Here is a 20134-nt window from a genome sequence, read left to right on the forward strand (position 1 = left end):
GCCAACAAGCATGCGAAGAAGGCAAAATCATGATCAGATGCGGGCATAACCCAGACCTAACCAAGACCTCACCGGTGTTATCCTCTAAAATATTGATCGAAATCAGGTTTAAGTGTCTCTTTCAGTGGGGTACAACAATACAACGTGATTCAAACCCGAAAAAACCCAGGATCTGGCCAACAAGTATGCGAAGAAGGCAAAATCATGAGCCAGATGCGGGCATAACCCGGACCTAACCGGTGTTATCCTCTAAAATATTGATCGAAACCGGGTTTAATTGTTTGTTTCAGTGTGGTACCACATTACTACGTGATTCAAACCCGAAAAAACCTAGGATCTAGCCAACAAGTATGCGAAGGAGGCAAAATCATGAACAAAATTCGGGCATAACCCAGACCTAACCCAGACCTAACCGGTGTTACCAGCTAAAATACTGACCGGATCCAGGTATAATTGTTTGTTTCAGTGTGGTACCACATTATTACGTGATTCAAATCCAAAAAACCCAGAATCTGGCTAACAGGTATGCTAAGAATGCAAAATCATGAGCCAGATGCGGGCATAACCCAGACCTAACCCAAACCTAACCGGTGTTACCAGCTAAAATACTGACCGGATCCAGGTATAATTGTTTGTTTCAGTGTGGTACCACATTACTACGTGATTCAAATCCAAAAAACCCAGAATCTGGCCAACAAGTATGCGAAGGAGGCAAAATCATGAGCATAATGCTGGCATAACGCAGACCTAACCCAGACCTAACCGGTGTTACCAGCTAAAATACTGACCGGATCCAGGTTTATCTGACTGTTACTGTTTGGTACCACAATACAACGTGATTCAAACCCGAAAAAACCCAGGATCTGGCCAACAAGTATGCGAAGAAGGCAAAATCATGCGCCAGATGCGGGCATAACCCGGACCTAACCGGTGTTATCCTCTAAAATATTGATCGAAACCGGGTTTAATTGTTTGTTTCAGTGTGGTACCACATTACTACGTGATTCAAACCCGAAAAAACCTAGGTTCTAGCCAACAAGTATGCGAAGGAGGCAAAATCATGAACAAAATTCGGGCATAACCCAGACCTAACCCAGACCTAACCGGTGTTACCAGCTAAAGTACTGACCGGATCCAGGTATAATTGTTTGTTTCAGTGTGGTACCACATTACTACGTGATTCAAATCCAAAAAACCCAGAATCTGGCTAACAGGTATGCTAAGAATGCAAAATCATGAGCCAGATGCGGGCATAACCCAGACCTAACCCAGACCTAACCGGTGTTACCAGCTAAAATACTGACCGGATCCAGGTATAATTGTTTGTTTCAGTGTGGTACCACATTACTACGTGATTCAAATTCAAAAAACCCAGGATCTGGCCAACAAGTATGCGACGAATGCAAAAGCATGAGCCAGATGCGGGCATAACCCAGACCTAACCCAGACCTAACCGGTGTTACCAACTAAAATACTGACCGGATCCAGGTATAATTGTTTGTTTCAGTGTGGTACCACATTACTACGTGATTCAAATCCAAAAAACCCAGGATCTGGCGAACAAGTATGCGAAGAAGGCAAAATCATGAGCCAGATGCGGGCATAACCCAGACCTAACCCAGACCTAACCGGTGTTACCGACTAAAATACTGACCGGATCTAGGTTTAACTGATTGTTACTGTTTGGTACCACAATACAACGTGATTCAAACCCGAAAAAACCCAGGATTTAGCCAACAAGTATGCGAAGGAGGCAAAATCATGAACAAAATTCGGGCATAACCCAGACCTAACCCAGACCTAACCGGTGATACCGGCTAAAATACTGACCGGATCCAGGTTTAATTGACTGTTACTGTTTGGTACCACATTACTACGCGATTCAAATCCAAAAAACCCAGGATCTGGCCAACAAGTATGCGAAGAAGGCAAAATCATGAGCCAGATGCGGGCATAACCCAGACCTAACCCAGACCTAACCGGTGTTACCGAGTAAAATACTGACCGGATCCAGGTTTAACTGATTGTTACTGTTTGGTACCACAATACAACGTGATTCAAACCCGAAATAACCCAGGATCTGGCCATCAAGTATGCGAAGAATGCAAAATCATGAGCCAGATGCGGGCATAACCCAGACCTAACCCAGACCTAACCGGTGTTACCAGCTAAAATACTGACCGGATCCAGGTATAATTGTTTGTTTCAGTGTGGTACCACATTACTACGTGATTCAAATCCAAAAAACCCAGAATCTGGCCAACAAGTATGCGAAGGAGGCAAAATCATGAGCATAATGATGGCATAACGCAGACCTAACCCAGACCTAACCGGTGTTAGCAGCTAAAATACTGACCGGATCCAGGTTTATCTGACTGTTACTGTTTGGTACCACAATACAACGTGATTCAAACCCGAAAAAACCCAGGATCTGGCCATCAAGTATGCGAAGAATGCAAAATCATGAGCCAGATGCGGGCATAACCCAGACCTAACCCAGACCTAACCGGTGTTACCAACTAAAATACTGACCGGATCCAGGTATAATTGTTTGTTTCAGTGTGGTACCACATTACTACGTGATTCAAATCCAAAAAACCCAGGATCTGGCGAACAAGTATGCGAAGAAGGCAAAATCATGAGCCAGATGCGGGCATAACCCAGACCTAACCCAGACCTAACCGGTGTTACCGACTAAAATACTGACCGGATCCAGGTTTAACTGATTGTTACTGTTTGGTAACACATTACTACGTGATTCAAACCCGAAAATACCCAGGATCTGGCCAACAAGTATGCGAAGGAGGCAAAGTCATGAGCATAATGCTGGCATAACGCAGACCTAACCCAGACCTAACCGGTGTTACCGACTAAAATACTGACCGGATCCAGGTTTAACTGACTGTTTCTGTTTGGTACCACAATACAACGTGATTCAAACACGAAAAAACCCAGGATCTGGCCATAAAGTATGCGAAGAATGCAAAATCATGAGCCAGATGCGGGCATAACCCGGACCTAACCCAGACCTAACCGGTGTTACCAACTAAAATACTGACCGGATCCAGGTATAATTGTTTGTTTCAGTGTGGTACCACATTACTACGTGATTCAAATCCAAAAAACCCAGAATCTGGCTAACAGGTATGCGAAGAATGCAAAATCATGAGCCAGATGCGGGCATAACCCAGACCTAACCCAGACCTAACCGGTGTTACCAGCTAAAATACTGACCGGATCCAGGTATAATTGTTTGTTTCAGTGTGGTACCACATTACTACGTGATTCAAATCCAAAAAACCCAGGATCTGGCCAACAAGTATGCGAAGAAGGCAAAATCATGAGCCAGATGCGGGCATAACCCAGACCTAACCCAGACCTAACCGGTGTTACCGACTAAAATACTGACCGGATCCAGGTTTAACTGACTGTTACTGTTTGGTGCCACAATACAACGTGATTCAAACCCGAAAAAACCCAGGATCTGGCCGTCAAGTATGCGAAGAATGCAAAATCATGAGCCAGATGCGGGCATAACCCAGACCTAACCCAGACCTAAGCGGTGTTACCAGCTAAAATACTGACCGGATCCAGGTATAATTGTTTGTTTCAGTGTGGTACCACATTACTACGTGATTCAAATCCAAAAAACCCAGGATCTGGCCAACAAGTATGCGAAGGAGGCAAAATCATGAGCATAATGCTGGCATAACGCAGACCTAACCCAGACCTAACCGGTGTTACCGACTAAAATACTGACCGGATCCAGGTTTAATTGACTGTTACTGTTTGGTACCACAATACAACGTGATTCAAACCCGAAAAAACCCAGGATTCTGCCATCAAGTATGCGAAGAATGCAAAATCATGAGCCAGGTGCGGGAATAACCCAGATCTAACCCAGACCTAACCGGTGTTACCAGCTAAAATACTGACCGGATCCAGGTATAATTGTTTGTTTCAGTGTGGTACCACATTACTACGTGATTCAAATCCAAGAAACCCAGGATCTGGCCAACAAGTATGCGAAGAAGGCAAAATCATGAGCCAGATGCGGGCATAACCCAGACCTAACCGTTGTTACCGACTAAAATACTGACCGAAGCCAGGTTTAATTGACTGTTACTGTGTGGTACCACATTACTACGTGATTCAAACCAGAGAAAACCCAGGATCTGGCCAACAAGCATGCGAAGAAGGCAAAATCATGATCAGATGCGGGCATAACCCAGACCTAACCAAGACCTAACCGGTGTTATCCTCTAAAATATTGATCGAAATCAGGTTTAATTGTCTCTTTCAGTGTGGTACCACAATACAACGTGATTCAAACCCGAAAAAACCCAGGATCTGGCCAACAAGTATGCGAAGAATGCAAAATCATGAGCCAGATGCGGGCATACACGGACCTAACCGGTGTTATCCTCTATAATATCGATCGAAACCGGGTTTAAGTGTTTGTTTCAGTGTGGTACCACATTACTACGTGATTCAAACCCGAAAAAACCTAGGATCTAGCCAACAAGTATGCGAAGGAGGCAAAATCATGAACAAAATTCGGGCATAACCCAGACCTAACCCAGACCTAACCGGTGATACCGGCTAAAATACTGACCGGATCCAGGTTTAATTGACTGTTACTGTTTGGTAACACATTACTACGTGATTCAAACCCGAAAATACCCAGGATCTGGCCAACAAGTATGCGAAGAAGGCAAAATCATGAGCCAGATGCGGGCATAACCCAGACCTAACCCAGACCTAACCGGTGTTACCAGCTAAAATACTGACCGGATCCAGGTATAATTGTTTGTTTCAGTGTGGTACCACATTACTACGTGATTCAAATCCAAAAAACCCAGGATCTGGCCAACAAGTATGCGAAGAAGGCAAAATCATGAGCCAGATGCGGGCATAACCCAGACCTAACCGTTGTTACCGACTAAAATACTGACCGAAGCCAGGTTTAATTGACTGTTACTGTGTGGTACCACATTACTACGTGATTCAAACCAGAGAAAACCCAGGATCTGGCCAACAAGCATGCGAAGAAGGCAAAATCATGATCAGATGCGGGCATAACCCAGACCTAACCAAGACCTAACCGGTGTTATCCTCTAAAATATTGATCGAAATCAGGTTTAATTGTCTCTTTCAGTGTGGTACCACAATACAACGTGATTCAAACCCGAAAAAACCCAGGATCTGGCCAACAAGTATGCGAAGAATGCAAAATCATGAGCCAGATGCGGGCATAACACGGACCTAACGGGTGTTATCCTCTATAATATCGATCGAAACCGGGTTTAAGTGTTTGTTTCAGTGTGGTACCACATTACTACGTGATTCAAACCCGAAAAAACCTAGGATCTAGCCAACAAGTATGCGAAGGAGGCAAAATCATGAACAAAATTCGGGCATAACCCAGACCTAACCCAGACCTAACCGGTGATACCGGCTAAAATACTGACCGGATCCAGGTTTAATTGTCTGTTACTGTTTGGTACCACATTACTACGTGATTCAAACCCGATAATACCCAGGATCTGGCCAACAAGTATGCGAAGGAGGCAAAATCATGAGCATAATGCTGGCATAACGCAGACCTAACCCAGACCTAACCGGTGTTACCGACTAAAATACTGACCGGATCCAGGTTTAACTGATTGTTACTGTTTGGTACCACAATACAACGTGATTCAAACCCGAAAAAACCCAGGATCTGGCCATCAAGTATGCGAAGAATGCAAAATCATGAGCCAGATGCGGGCATAACCCAGTCCTAACCCAGACCTAACCGGTGTTACCAGCTAAAATACTGACCGGATCCAGGTTTAATTGTCTGTTACTGTTTGGTACCACATTACTACGTGATTCAAACCCGATAATACCCAGGATCTGGCCAACAAGTATGCGAAGGAGGCAAAATCATGAGCATAATGCTGGCATAACGCAGACCTAACCCAGACCTAACCGGTGTTACCGACTAAAATACTGCCCGGATCCAGGTTTAACTGACTGTTTCTGTTTGGTACCACAATACAACGTGATTCAAACACGAAAAAACCCAGGATCTGGCCATCAAGTATGCGAAGAAGGCAAAATCATGAGCCAGATGCGGGCATAACCCAGACCTAACCCAGACCTAACCGGTGTTACCGACTAAAATACTGACCGGATACAGGTATAATTGTTTGTTTCAGTGTGGTACCACATTACTACGTGATTCAAATCCAAAAAACCCAGGATCTGGCCAACAAGTATGCGAAGAAGGCAAAATCATGAGCCAGATGCGGGCATAACCCAGACCTAACCCAGACCTAACCGGTGTTACCAACTAAAATACTGACCGGATCCAGGTTTAACTGATTGTTACTGTTTGGTACCACAATACAACGTGATTCAAAGCCGAAAAAACCCAGGATCTGGCCATCAAGTATGTGAAGAATGCAAAATCATGAGCCAGATGCGGGCATAACCCAGACCTAACCCAGACCTAACCGGTGTTACCAGCTAAAATACTGACCGGATCCAGGTTTAATTGTCTGTTACTGTTTGGTACCACATTACTACGTGATTCAAACCCGAAAATTCCCAGGATCTGGCCAACAAGTATGCGAAGGAGGCAAAATCATGAGCATAATGCTGGCATAACGCAGACCTAACCCAGACCTAACCGGTGTTACCAGCTAAAATACTGACCGGATCCAGGTTTATCTGACTGTTACTGTTTGGTACCACAATACAACGTGATTCAAACCCGAAAAAACCCAGGATCTGGCCATCAAGTATGCGAAGAATGCAAAATCATGAGCCAGATGCGGGCATAACCCAGACCTAAACAAGACCTAACCGGTGTTACCAGCTAAAATACTGACCGGATCCAGGTTTAATTGTCTGTTACTGTTTGGTACCACATTACTACGTGATTCAAACCCGATAATACCCAGGATCTGGCCAACAAGTATGCGAAGGAGGCAAAATCATGAGCATAATGCTGGCATAACGCAGACCTAACCCAGACCTAACCGGTGTTACCGACTAAAATACTGACCGAAGCCAGGTTTAATTGACTGTTACTGTGTGGTACCACATTACTACGTGATTCAAACCAGAGAAAACCCAGGAACTGGCCAACAAGCATGCGAAGAAGGCAAAATCATGATCAGATGCGGGCATAACCCAGACCTAACCAAGACCTCACCGGTGTTATCCTCTAAAATATTGATCGAAATCAGGTTTAAGTGTCTCTTTCAGTGGGGTACAACAATACAACGTGATTCAAACCCGAAAAAACCCAGGATCTGGCCAACAAGTATGCGAAGAAGGCAAAATCATGAGCCAGATGCGGGCATAACCCGGACCTAACCGGTGTTATCCTCTAAAATATTGATCGAAACCGGGTTTAATTGTTTGTTTCAGTGTGGTACCACATTACTACGTGATTCAAACCCGAAAAAACCTAGGATCTAGCCAACAAGTATGCGAAGGAGGCAAAATCATGAACAAAATTCGGGCATAACCCAGACCTAACCCAGACCTAACCGGTGTTACCAGCTAAAATACTGACCGGATCCAGGTATAATTGTTTGTTTCAGTGTGGTACCACATTATTACGTGATTCAAATCCAAAAAACCCAGAATCTGGCTAACAGGTATGCTAAGAATGCAAAATCATGAGCCAGATGCGGGCATAACCCAGACCTAACCCAAACCTAACCGGTGTTACCAGCTAAAATACTGACCGGATCCAGGTATAATTGTTTGTTTCAGTGTGGTACCACATTACTACGTGATTCAAATCCAAAAAACCCAGAATCTGGCCAACAAGTATGCGAAGGAGGCAAAATCATGAGCATAATGCTGGCATAACGCAGACCTAACCCAGACCTAACCGGTGTTACCAGCTAAAATACTGACCGGATCCAGGTTTATCTGACTGTTACTGTTTGGTACCACAATACAACGTGATTCAAACCCGAAAAAACCCAGGATCTGGCCAACAAGTATGCGAAGAAGGCAAAATCATGCGCCAGATGCGGGCATAACCCGGACCTAACCGGTGTTATCCTCTAAAATATTGATCGAAACCGGGTTTAATTGTTTGTTTCAGTGTGGTACCACATTACTACGTGATTCAAACCCGAAAAAACCTAGGTTCTAGCCAACAAGTATGCGAAGGAGGCAAAATCATGAACAAAATTCGGGCATAACCCAGACCTAACCCAGACCTAACCGGTGTTACCAGCTAAAATACTGACCGGATCCAGGTATAATTGTTTGTTTCAGTGTGGTACCACATTACTACGTGATTCAAATTCAAAAAACCCAGGATCTGGCCAACAAGTATGCGAAGAAGGCAAAATCATAAGCCAGATGCGGGCAAAACCCAGACCTAACCCAGACCTAACCGGTGTTACCGACTAAAATACTGACCGGATCCAGGTTTAACTGACTGTTACTGTTTGGTACCGCAATACAACGTGATTCAAACCCGAAAAAACCCAGGATCTGGCCATCAAGTATGCGAAGAATGCAAAAGCATGAGCCAGATGCGGGCATAACCCAGACCTAACCCAGACCTAACCGGTGTTACCAACTAAAATACTGACCGGATCCAGGTATAATTGTTTGTTTCAGTGTGGTACCACATTACTACGTGATTCAAATCCAAAAAACCCAGGATCTAGCCAACAAGTATGCGAAGGAGGCAAAATCATGAACAAAATTCGGGCATAACCCAGACCTAACCCAGACCTAACCGGTGATACCGGCTAAAATACTGACCGGATCCAGGTTTAATTGACTGTTACTGTTTGGTACCACATTACTACGCGATTCAAATCCAAAAAACCCAGGATCTGGCCAACAAGTATGCGAAGAAGGCAAAATCATGAGCCAGATGCGGGCATAACCCAGACCTAACCCAGACCTAACCGGTGTTACCGAGTAAAATACTGACCGGATCCAGGTTTAACTGATTGTTACTGTTTGGTACCACAATACAACGTGATTCAAACCCGAAATAACCCAGGATCTGGCCATCAAGTATGCGAAGAATGCAAAATCATGAGCCAGATGCGGGCATAACCCAGACCTAACCCAGACCTAACCGGTGTTACCAGCTAAAATACTGACCGGATCCAGGTATAATTGTTTGTTTCAGTGTGGTACCACATTACTACGTGATTCAAATCCAAAAAACCCAGAATCTGGCCAACAAGTATGCGAAGGAGGCAAAATCATGAGCATAATGCTGGCATAACGCAGACCTAACCCAGACCTAACCGGTGTTAGCAGCTAAAATACTGACCGGATCCAGGTTTATCTGACTGTTACTGTTTGGTACCACAATACAACGTGATTCAAACCCGAAAAAACCCAGGATCTGGCCATCAAGTATGCGAAGAATGCAAAATCATGAGCCAGATGCGGGCATAACCCAGACCTAACCCAGACCTAACCGGTGTTACCAACTAAAATACTGACCGGATCCAGGTATAATTGTTTGTTTCAGTGTGGTACCACATTACTACGTGATTCAAATCCAAAAAACCCAGGATCTGGCGAACAAGTATGCGAAGAAGGCAAAATCATGAGTCAGATGCGGGCATAACCCAGACCTAACCCAGACCTAACCGGTGTTACCGACTAAAATACTGACCGGATCCAGGTTTAACTGATTGTTACTGTTTGGTACCACAATACAACGTGATTCAAACCCGAAAAAACCCAGGATCTAGCCAACAAGTATGCGAAGGAGGCAAAATCATGAACAAAATTCGGGCATAACCCAGACCTAACCCAGACCTAACCGGTGATACCGGCTAAAATACTGACCGGATCCAGGTTTAATTGACTGTTACTGTTTGGTAACACATTACTACGTGATTCAAACCCGAAAATACCCAGGATCTGGCCAACAAGTATGCGAAGGAGGCAAAGTCATGAGCATAATGCTGGCATAACGCAGACCTAACCCAGACCTAACCGGTGTTACCGACTAAAATACTGACCGGATCCAGGTTTAACTGACTGTTTCTGTTTGGTACCACAATACAACGTGATTCAAACACGAAAAAACCCAGGATCTGGCCATCAAGTATGCGAAGAATGCAAAATCATGAGCCAGATGCGGGCATAACCCAGACCTAACCCAGACCTAACCGGTGTTACCAACTAAAATACTGACCGGATCCAGGTATAATTGTTTGTTTCAGTGTGGTACCACATTACTACGCGATTCAAATCCAAAAAACCCAGGATCTGGCCAACAAGTATGCGAAGAAGGCAAAATCATGAGCCAGATGCGGGCATAACCCAGACCTAACCCAGACCTAACCGGTGTTACCGAGTAAAATACTGACCGGATCCAGGTTTAACTGATTGTTACTGTTTGGTACCACAATACAACGTGATTCAAACCCGAAATAACCCAGGATCTGGCCATCAAGTATGCGAAGAATGCAAAATCATGAGCCAGATGCGGGCATAACCCAGACCTAACCCAGACCTAACCGGTGTTACCAGCTAAAATACTGACCGGATCCAGGTATAATTGTTTGTTTCAGTGTGGTACCACATTACTACGTGATTCAAATCCAAAAAACCCAGAATCTGGCCAACAAGTATGCGAAGGAGGCAAAATCATGAGCATAATGCTGGCATAACGCAGACCTAACCCAGACCTAACCGGTGTTACCAGCTAAAATACTGACCGGATCCAGGTTTATCTGACTGTTACTGTTTGGTACCACAATACAACGTGATTCAAACCCGAAAAAACCCAGGATCTGGCCATCAAGTATGCGAAGAATTCAAAATCATGAGCCAGATACGGGCATAACCCAGACCTAACCCAGACCTAACCGGTGTTACCAGCTAAAATACTGACCGGATCCAGGTTTAATTGTCTGTTACTGTTTGGTACCACATTACTACGTGATTCAAACCCGATAATACAAAGGATCTGGCCAACAAGTATGCGAAGGAGGCAAAATCATGAGCACAATGCTGGCATAACGCAGACCTAACCCAGACCTAACCGGTGTTACCGACTAAAATACTGACCGAAGCCAGGTTTAATTGACTGTTACTGTGTGGTACCACATTACTACGTGATTCAAACCAGAGAAAACCCAGGAACTGGCCAACAAGCATGCGAAGAAGGCAAAATCATGATCAGATGCGGGCATAACCCAGACCTAACCAAGACCTCACCGGTGTTATCCTCTAAAATATTGATCGAAATCAGGTTTAAGTGTCTCTTTCAGTGGGGTACCACAATACAACGTGATTCAAACCCGAAAAAACCCAGGATCTGGCCATCAAGTATGCGAAGAATGCAAAATCATGAGCCAGATGCGGGCATAACCCAGACCTAACCCAGGCCTAACCGGTGTTACCAACTAAAATACTGACCGGATCCAGGTATAATTGTTTGTTTCAGTGTGCTACCACATTACTACGTGATTCAAATCCAAAAAACCCAGGATCTGGCCTACAAGTATGCGAAGAAGGCAAAATCATGAGCCAGATGCGGGCATAACCCAGACCTAACCCAGACCTAACCGGTGTTACCGACTAAAATACTGACCGGATCCAGGTTTAACTGATTGTTACTGTTTGGTACCACAATACAACGTGATTCAAACTCGAAAACACCCAGAATCTGGCCAACAAGTATGCGAAGGTGGCAAAACCATGAGCCAGATGCGGGCATAACCCAGACCTAACCCAGACCTAACCGGTGTTACCAGCTAAAATACTGACCGGATCCAGGTTTAATTGTCTGTTACTGTTTGGTACCACATTACTACGTGATTCAAACCCGAAAATACCCAGGATCTGGCCAACAAGTATGCGAAGGAGGCAAAATCATGAGCATAATGCTGGCATAACGCAGACCTAACCCAGACCTAACCGGTGATACCGGCTAAAATACTGACCGGATCCAGGTTTAATTGACTGTTACTGTTTGGTACCACATTACTACGCGATTCAAATCCAAAAAACCCAGGATCTGGCCAACAAGTATGCGAAGAAGGCAAAATCATGAGCCAGATGCGGGCATAACCCAGACCTAACCCAGACCTAACCGGTGTTACCGAGTAAAATACTGACCGGATCCAGGTTTAACTGATTGTTACTGTTTGGTACCACAATACAACGTGATTCAAACCCGAAATAACCCAGGATCTGGCCATCAAGTATGCGAAGAATGCAAAATCATGAGCCAGATGCGGGCATAACCCAGACCTAACCCAGACCTAACCGGTGTTACCAGCTAAAATACTGACCGGATCCAGGTATAATTGTTTGTTTCAGTGTGGTACCACATTACTACGTGATTCAAATCCAAAAAACCCAGAATCTGGCCAACAAGTATGCGAAGGAGGCAAAATCATGAGCATAATGCTGGCATAACGCAGACCTAACCCAGACCTAACCGGTGTTAGCAGCTAAAATACTGACCGGATCCAGGTTTATCTGACTGTTACTGTTTGGTACCACAATACAACGTGATTCAAACCCGAAAAAACCCAGGATCTGGCCATCAAGTATGCGAAGAATGCAAAATCATGAGCCAGATGCGGGCATAACCCAGACCTAACCCAGACCTAACCGGTGTTACCAACTAAAATACTGACCGGATCCAGGTATAATTGTTTGTTTCAGTGTGGTACCACATTACTACGTGATTCAAATCCAAAAAACCCAGGATCTGGCGAACAAGTATGCGAAGAAGGCAAAATCATGAGTCAGATGCGGGCATAACCCAGACCTAACCCAGACCTAACCGGTGTTACCGACTAAAATACTGACCGGATCCAGGTTTAACTGATTGTTACTGTTTGGTACCACAATACAACGTGATTCAAACCCGAAAAAACCCAGGATCTAGCCAACAAGTATGCGAAGGAGGCAAAATCATGAACAAAATTCGGGCATAACCCAGACCTAACCCAGACCTAACCGGTGATACCGGCTAAAATACTGACCGGATCCAGGTTTAATTGACTGTTACTGTTTGGTAACACATTACTACGTGATTCAAACCCGAAAATACCCAGGATCTGGCCAACAAGTATGCGAACGAGGCAAAGTCATGAGCATAATGCTGGCATAACGCAGACCTAACCCAGACCTAACCGGTGTTACCGACTAAAATACTGACCGGATCCAGGTTTAACTGACTGTTTCTGTTTGGTACCACAATACAACGTGATTCAAACACGAAAAAACCCAGGATCTGGCCATCAAGTATGCGAAGAATGCAAAATCATGAGCCAGATGCGGGCATAACCCAGACCTAACCCAGACCTAACCGGTGTTACCAACTAAAATACTGACCGGATCCAGGTATAATTGTTTGTTTCAGTGTGGTACCACATTACTACGCGATTCAAATCCAAAAAACCCAGGATCTGGCCAACAAGTATGCGAAGAAGGCAAAATCATGAGCCAGATGCGGGCATAACCCAGACCTAACCCAGACCTAACCGGTGTTACCGAGTAAAATACTGACCGGATCCAGGTTTAACTGATTGTTACTGTTTGGTACCACAATACAACGTGATTCAAACCCGAAATAACCCAGGATCTGGCCATCAAGTATGCGAAGAATGCAAAATCATGAGCCAGATGCGGGCATAACCCAGACCTAACCCAGACCTAACCGGTGTTACCAGCTAAAATACTGACCGGATCCAGGTATAATTGTTTGTTTCAGTGTGGTACCACATTACTACGTGATTCAAATCCAAAAACCCCAGAATCTGGCCAACAAGTATGCGAAGGAGGCAAAATCATGAGCATAATGCTGGCATAACGCAGACCTAACCCAGACCTAACCGGTGTTACCAGCTAAAATACTGACCGGATCCAGGTTTATCTGACTGTTACTGTTTGGTACCACAATACAACGTGATTCTAACCCGAAAAAACCCAGGATCTGGCCATCAAGTATGCGAAGAATGCAAAATCATGAGCCAGATACGGGCATAACCCAGACCTAACCCAGACCTAACCGGTGTTACCAGCTAAAATACTGACCGGATCCAGGTTTAATTGTCTGTTACTGTTTGGTACCACATTACTACGTGATTCAAACCCGATAATACAAAGGATCTGGCCAACAAGTATGCGAAGGAGGCAAAATCATGAGCACAATGCTGGCATAACGCAGACCTAACCCAGACCTAACCGGTGTTACCGACTAAAATACTGACCGAAGCCAGGTTTAATTGACTGTTACTGTGTGGTACCACATTACTACGTGATTCAAACCAGAGAAAACCCAGGAACTGGCCAACAAGCATGCGAAGAAGGCAAAATCATGATCAGATGCGGGCATAACCCAGACCTAACCAAGACCTCACCGGTGTTATCCTCTAAAATATTGATCGAAATCAGGTTTAAGTGTCTCTTTCAGTGGGGTACCACAATACAACGTGATTCAAACCCGAAAAAACCCAGGATCTGGCCATCAAGTATGCGAAGAATGCAAAATCATGAGCCAGATGCGGGCATAACCCAGACCTAACCCAGACCTAACCGGTGTTACCAACTAAAATACTGACCGGATCCAGGTATAATTGTTTGTTTCAGTGTGCTACCACATTACTACGTGATTCAAATCCAAAAAACCCAGGATCTGGCCTACAAGTATGCGAAGAAGGCAAAATCATGAGCCAGATGCGGGCATAACCCAGACCTAACCCAGACCTAACCGGTGTTACCGACTAAAATACTGACCGGATCCAGGTTTAACTGATTGTTACTGTTTGGTACCACAATACAACGTGATTCAAACTCGAAAAAACCCAGAATCTGGCCAACAAGTATGCGAAGGTGGCAAAACCATGAGCCAGATGCGGGCATAACCCAGACCTAACCCAGACCTAACCGGTGTTACCAGCTAAAATACTGACCGGATCCAGGTTTAATTGTCTGTTACTGTTTGGTACCACATTACTACGTGATTCAAACCCGAAAATACCCAGGATCTGGCCAACAAGTATGCGAAGGAGGCAAAATCATGAGCATAATGCTGGCATAACGCAGACCTAACCCAGACCTAACCGGTGTTACCAGCTAAAATACTGATCGGATCCAGGTTTATCTGACTGTTACTGTGTGGTACCACATTACTACGTGATTCAAACCAGAGAAAACCCAGGAACTGGCCAACAAGCATGCGAAGAAGGCAAAATCATGAGCATAATGCTGGCATAACGCAGACCTAACCCAGACCTAACCGGTGTTACCGACTAAAATACTGACCGAAGCCAGGTTTAATTGACTGTTACTGTGTGGTACCACATTACTACGTGATTCAAACCAGAGAAAACCCAGGAACTGGCCAACAAGCATGCGAAGAAGGCAAAATCATGATCAGATGCGGGCATAACCCAGACCTAACCCAGACCTAACCGGTGTTACCGACTAAAATACTGACCGGATCCAGGTTTAACTGATTGTTACTGTTTGGTACCACAATACAACGTGATTCAAACTCGAAAAAACCCAGAATCTGGCCAACAAGTATGCGAAGGTGGCAAAACCATGAGCCAGATGCGGGCATAACCCAGACCTAACCCAGACCTAACCGGTGTTACCAGCTAAAATACTGACCGGATCCAGGTTTAATTGTCTGTTACTGTTTGGTACCACATTACTACGTGATTCAAACCCGATAATACCCAGGATCTGGCCAACAAGTATGCGAAGGAGGCAAAATCATGAGCATAATGCTGGCATAACGCAGACCTAACCCAGACCTAACCGGTGTTACCGACTAAAATACTGACCGAAGCCAGGTTTAATTGACTGTTACTGTGTGGTACCACATTACTACGTGATTCAAACCAGAGAAAACCCAGGAACTGGCCAACAAGCATGCGAAGAAGGCAAAATCATGATCAGATGCGGGCATAACCCAGACCTAACCAAGACCTCACCGGTGTTATCCTCTAAAATATTGATCGAAATCAGGTTTAAGTGTCTCTTTCAGTGGGGTACAACAATACAACGTGATTCAAACCCGAAAAAACCCAGGATCTGGCCAACAAGTATGCGAAGGAGGCAAAATCATGAGCATAATGCTGGCATAACCCAGACCTAACCCAGACCTAACCGGTGTTACCAGCTAAAATACTGACCGGATCCAGGTATAATTGTTTGTTTCAGTGTGGTACCACATTATTACGTGATTCAAATCCAAAAAACCCAGAATCTGGCTAACAGGTATGCTAAGAATGCAAAATCATGAGCCAGATGCGGGCATAACCCAGACCTAACCCAAACCTAACCGGTGTTACCAGCTAAAATACTGACCGGATCCAGGTATAATTGTTTGTTTCAGTGTGGTACCACATTACTACGTGATTCAAATCCAAAAAACCCAGAATCTGGCCAACAAGTATGCGAAGGAGGCAAAATCATGAGCATAATGCTGGCATAACGCAGACCTAACCCAGACCTAACCGGTGTTACCAGCTAAAATACTGACCGGATCCAGGTTTATCTGACTGTTACTGTTTGGTACCACAATACAACGTGATTCAAACCCGAAAAAACCCAGGATCTGGCCAACAAGTATGCGAAGAAGGCAAAATCATGCGCCAGATGCGGGCATAACCCGGACCTAACCGGTGTTATCCTCTAAAATATTGATCGAATCCGGGTTTAATTGTTTGTTTCAGTGTGGTACCACATTACTACGTGATTCAAACCCGAAAAAACCTAGGTTCTAGCCAACAAGTATGCGAAGGAGGCAAAATCATGAACAAAATTCGGGCATAACCCAGACCTAACCCAGACCTAACCGGTGTTACCAGCTAAAATACTGACCGGATCCAGGTATAATTGCTTGTTTCAGTGTGGTACCACATTACTACGTGATTCAAATTCAAAAAACCCAGGATCTGGCCAACAAGTATGCGAAGAAGGCAAAATCATGCGCCAGATGCGGGCATAACCCAGACCTAACCCAAACCTAACCGGTGTTACCAGCTAAAATACTGACCGGATCCAGGTATAATTGTTTGTTTCAGTGTGGTACCACATTACTACGTGATTCAAATTCAAAAAACCCAGGATCTGGCCAACAAGTATGCGAAGAAGGCAAAATCATAAGCCAGATGCGGGCATAACCCAGACCTAACCCAGACCTAACCGGTGTTACCGACTAAAATACTGACCGGATCCAGGTTTAACTGACTGTTACTGTTTGGTACCGCAATACAACGTGATTCAAACCCGAAAAAACCCAGGATCTGGCCATCAAGTATGCGAAGAATGCAAAATCATGAGCCAGATGCGGGCATAACCCAGACCTAACCCAGACCTAACCGGTGTTACCAACTAAAATACTGACCGGATCCAGGTATAATTGTTTGTTTCAGTGTGGTACCACATTACTACGTGATTCAAATCCAAAAAACCCAGGATCTGGCCAACAAGTATGCGAAGGAGGCAAAATCATGAGCATAATGCTGGCATAACGCAGACCTAACCCAGACCTAACCGGTGTTACCAGCTAAAATACTGACCGGATCCAGGTTTATCTGACTGTTACTGTTTGGTACCACAATACAACGTGATTCAAACCCGAAAAAACCCAGGATCTGGCCATCAAGTATGCGAAGAATGCAAAATCATGAGCCAGATACGGGCATAACCCAGACCTAACCCAGACCTAACCGGTGTTACCAGCTAAAATACTGACCGGATCCAGGTTTAATTGTCTGTTACTGTTTGGTACCACATTACTACGTGATTCAAACCCGATAATACAAAGGATCTGGCCAACAAGTATGCGAAGGAGGCAAAATCATGAGCATAATGCTGGCATAACGCAGACCTAACCCAGACCTAACCGGTGTTACCGACTAAAATACTGACCGAAGCCAGGTTTAATTGACTGTTACTGTGTGGTACCACATTACTACGTGATTCAAACCAGGGAAAACCCAGGAACTGGCCAACAAGCATGCGAAGAAGGCAAAATCATGATCAGATGCGGGCATAACCCAGACCTAACCAAGACCTCACCGGTGTTATCCTCTAAAATATTGATCGAAATCAGGTTTAAGTGTCTCTTTCAGTGGGGTACCACAATACAACGTGATTCAAACCCGAAAAAACCCAGGATCTGGCCATCAAGTATGCGAAGAATGCAAAATCATGAGCCAGATGCGGGCATAACCCAGACCTAACCCAGACCTAACCGGTGTTACCAACTAAAATACTGACCGGATCCAGGTATAATTGTTTGTTTCAGTGTGCTACCACATTACTACGTGATTCAAATCCAAAAAACCCAGGATCTGGCCTACAAGTATGCGAAGAAGGCAAAATCATGAGCCAGATGCGGGCATAACCCAGACCTAACCCAGACCTAACCGGTGTTACCGACTAAAATACTGACCGGATCCAGGTTTAACTGATTGTTACTGTTTGGTACCACAATACAACGTGATTAAAACTCGAAAAAACCCAGAATCTGGCCAACAAGTATGCGAAGGTGGCAAAACCATGAGCCAGATGCGGGCATAACCCAGACCTAACCCAGACCTAACCGGTGTTACCAGCTAAAATACTGACCGGATCCAGGTTTAATTGTCTGTTACTGTTTGGTACCACATTACTACGTGATTCAAACCCGAAAATACCCAGGATCTGGCCAACAAGTATGCGAAGGAGGCAAAATCATGAGCATAATGCTGGCATAACGCAGACCTAACCCAGACCTAACCGGTGTTACCAGCTAAAATACTGATCGGATCCAGGTTTATCTGACTGTTACTGTTTGGTACCACAATACAACGTGATTCAAACCCGAAAAAACCCAGGATCTGGCCATCAAGTATGCGAAGAATGCAAAATCATGAGCCAGATGCGGGCATAACCCAGCCCTAAACAAGACCTAACCGATGTTACCAGCTAAAATACTGACCGGATCCAGGTTTAATTGTCTGTTACTGTTTGGTACCACATTACTACGTGATCCAAACCCGATAATACCCAGGATCTGGCCAACAAGTATGCGAAGGAGGCAAAATCATGAGCATAATGCTGGCATAACGCAGACCTAACCCAGACCTAACCGGTGTTACCGACTAAAATACTGACCGAAGCCAGGTTTAATTGACTGTTACTGTGTGGTACCACATTACTACGTGATTCAAACCAGAGAAAACCCAGGAACTGGCCAACAAGCATGCGAAGAAGGCAAAATCATGATCAGATGCGGGCATAACCCAGACCTAACCAAGACCTCACCGGTGTTATCCTCTAAAATATTGATCGAAATCAGGTTTAAGTGTCTCTTTCAGTGGGGTACAACAATACAACGTGATTCAAACCCGAAAAAACCCAGGATCTGGCCAACAAGTATGCGAAGGAGGCAAAATCATGAGCATAATGCTGGCATAACCCAGACCTAACCCAGACCTAACCGGTGTTACCAGCTAAAATACTGACCGGATCCAGGTATAATTGTTTGTTTCAGTGTGGTACCACATTATTACGTGATTCAAATCCAAAAAACCCAGAATCTGGCTAACAGGTATGCTAAGAATGCAAAATCATGAGCCAGATGCGGGCATAACCCAGACCTAACCCAAACCTAACCGGTGTTACCAGCTAAAATACTGACCGGATCCAGGTATAACTGTTTGTTTCAGTGTGGTACCACATTACTACGTGATTCAAATCCAAAAAACCCAGAATCTGGCCAACAAGTATGCGAAGGAGGCAAAATCATGAGCATAATGCTGGCATAACGCAGACCTAACCCAGACCTAACCGGTGTTACCAGCTAAAATACTGACCGGATCCAGGTTTATCTGACTGTTACTGTTTGGTACCACAATACAACGTGATTCAAACCCGAAAAAACCCAGGATCTGGCCAACAAGTATGCGAAGAAGGCAAAATCATGCGCCAGATGCGGGCATAACCCGGACCTAACCGGTGTTATCCTCTAAAATATTGATCGAAACCGGGTTTAATTGTTTGTTTCAGTGTGGTACCACATTACTACGTGATTCAAATCCAAAAAACCCAGAATCTGGCTAACAGGTATGCTAAGAATGCAAAATCATGAGCCAGATGCGGGCATAACCCA

Source organism: Colletes latitarsis, chromosome 7, assembly GCF_051014445.1.
Source record: "Colletes latitarsis isolate SP2378_abdomen chromosome 7, iyColLati1, whole genome shotgun sequence".
Taxonomy (NCBI): domain Eukaryota; kingdom Metazoa; phylum Arthropoda; class Insecta; order Hymenoptera; family Colletidae; genus Colletes; species Colletes latitarsis.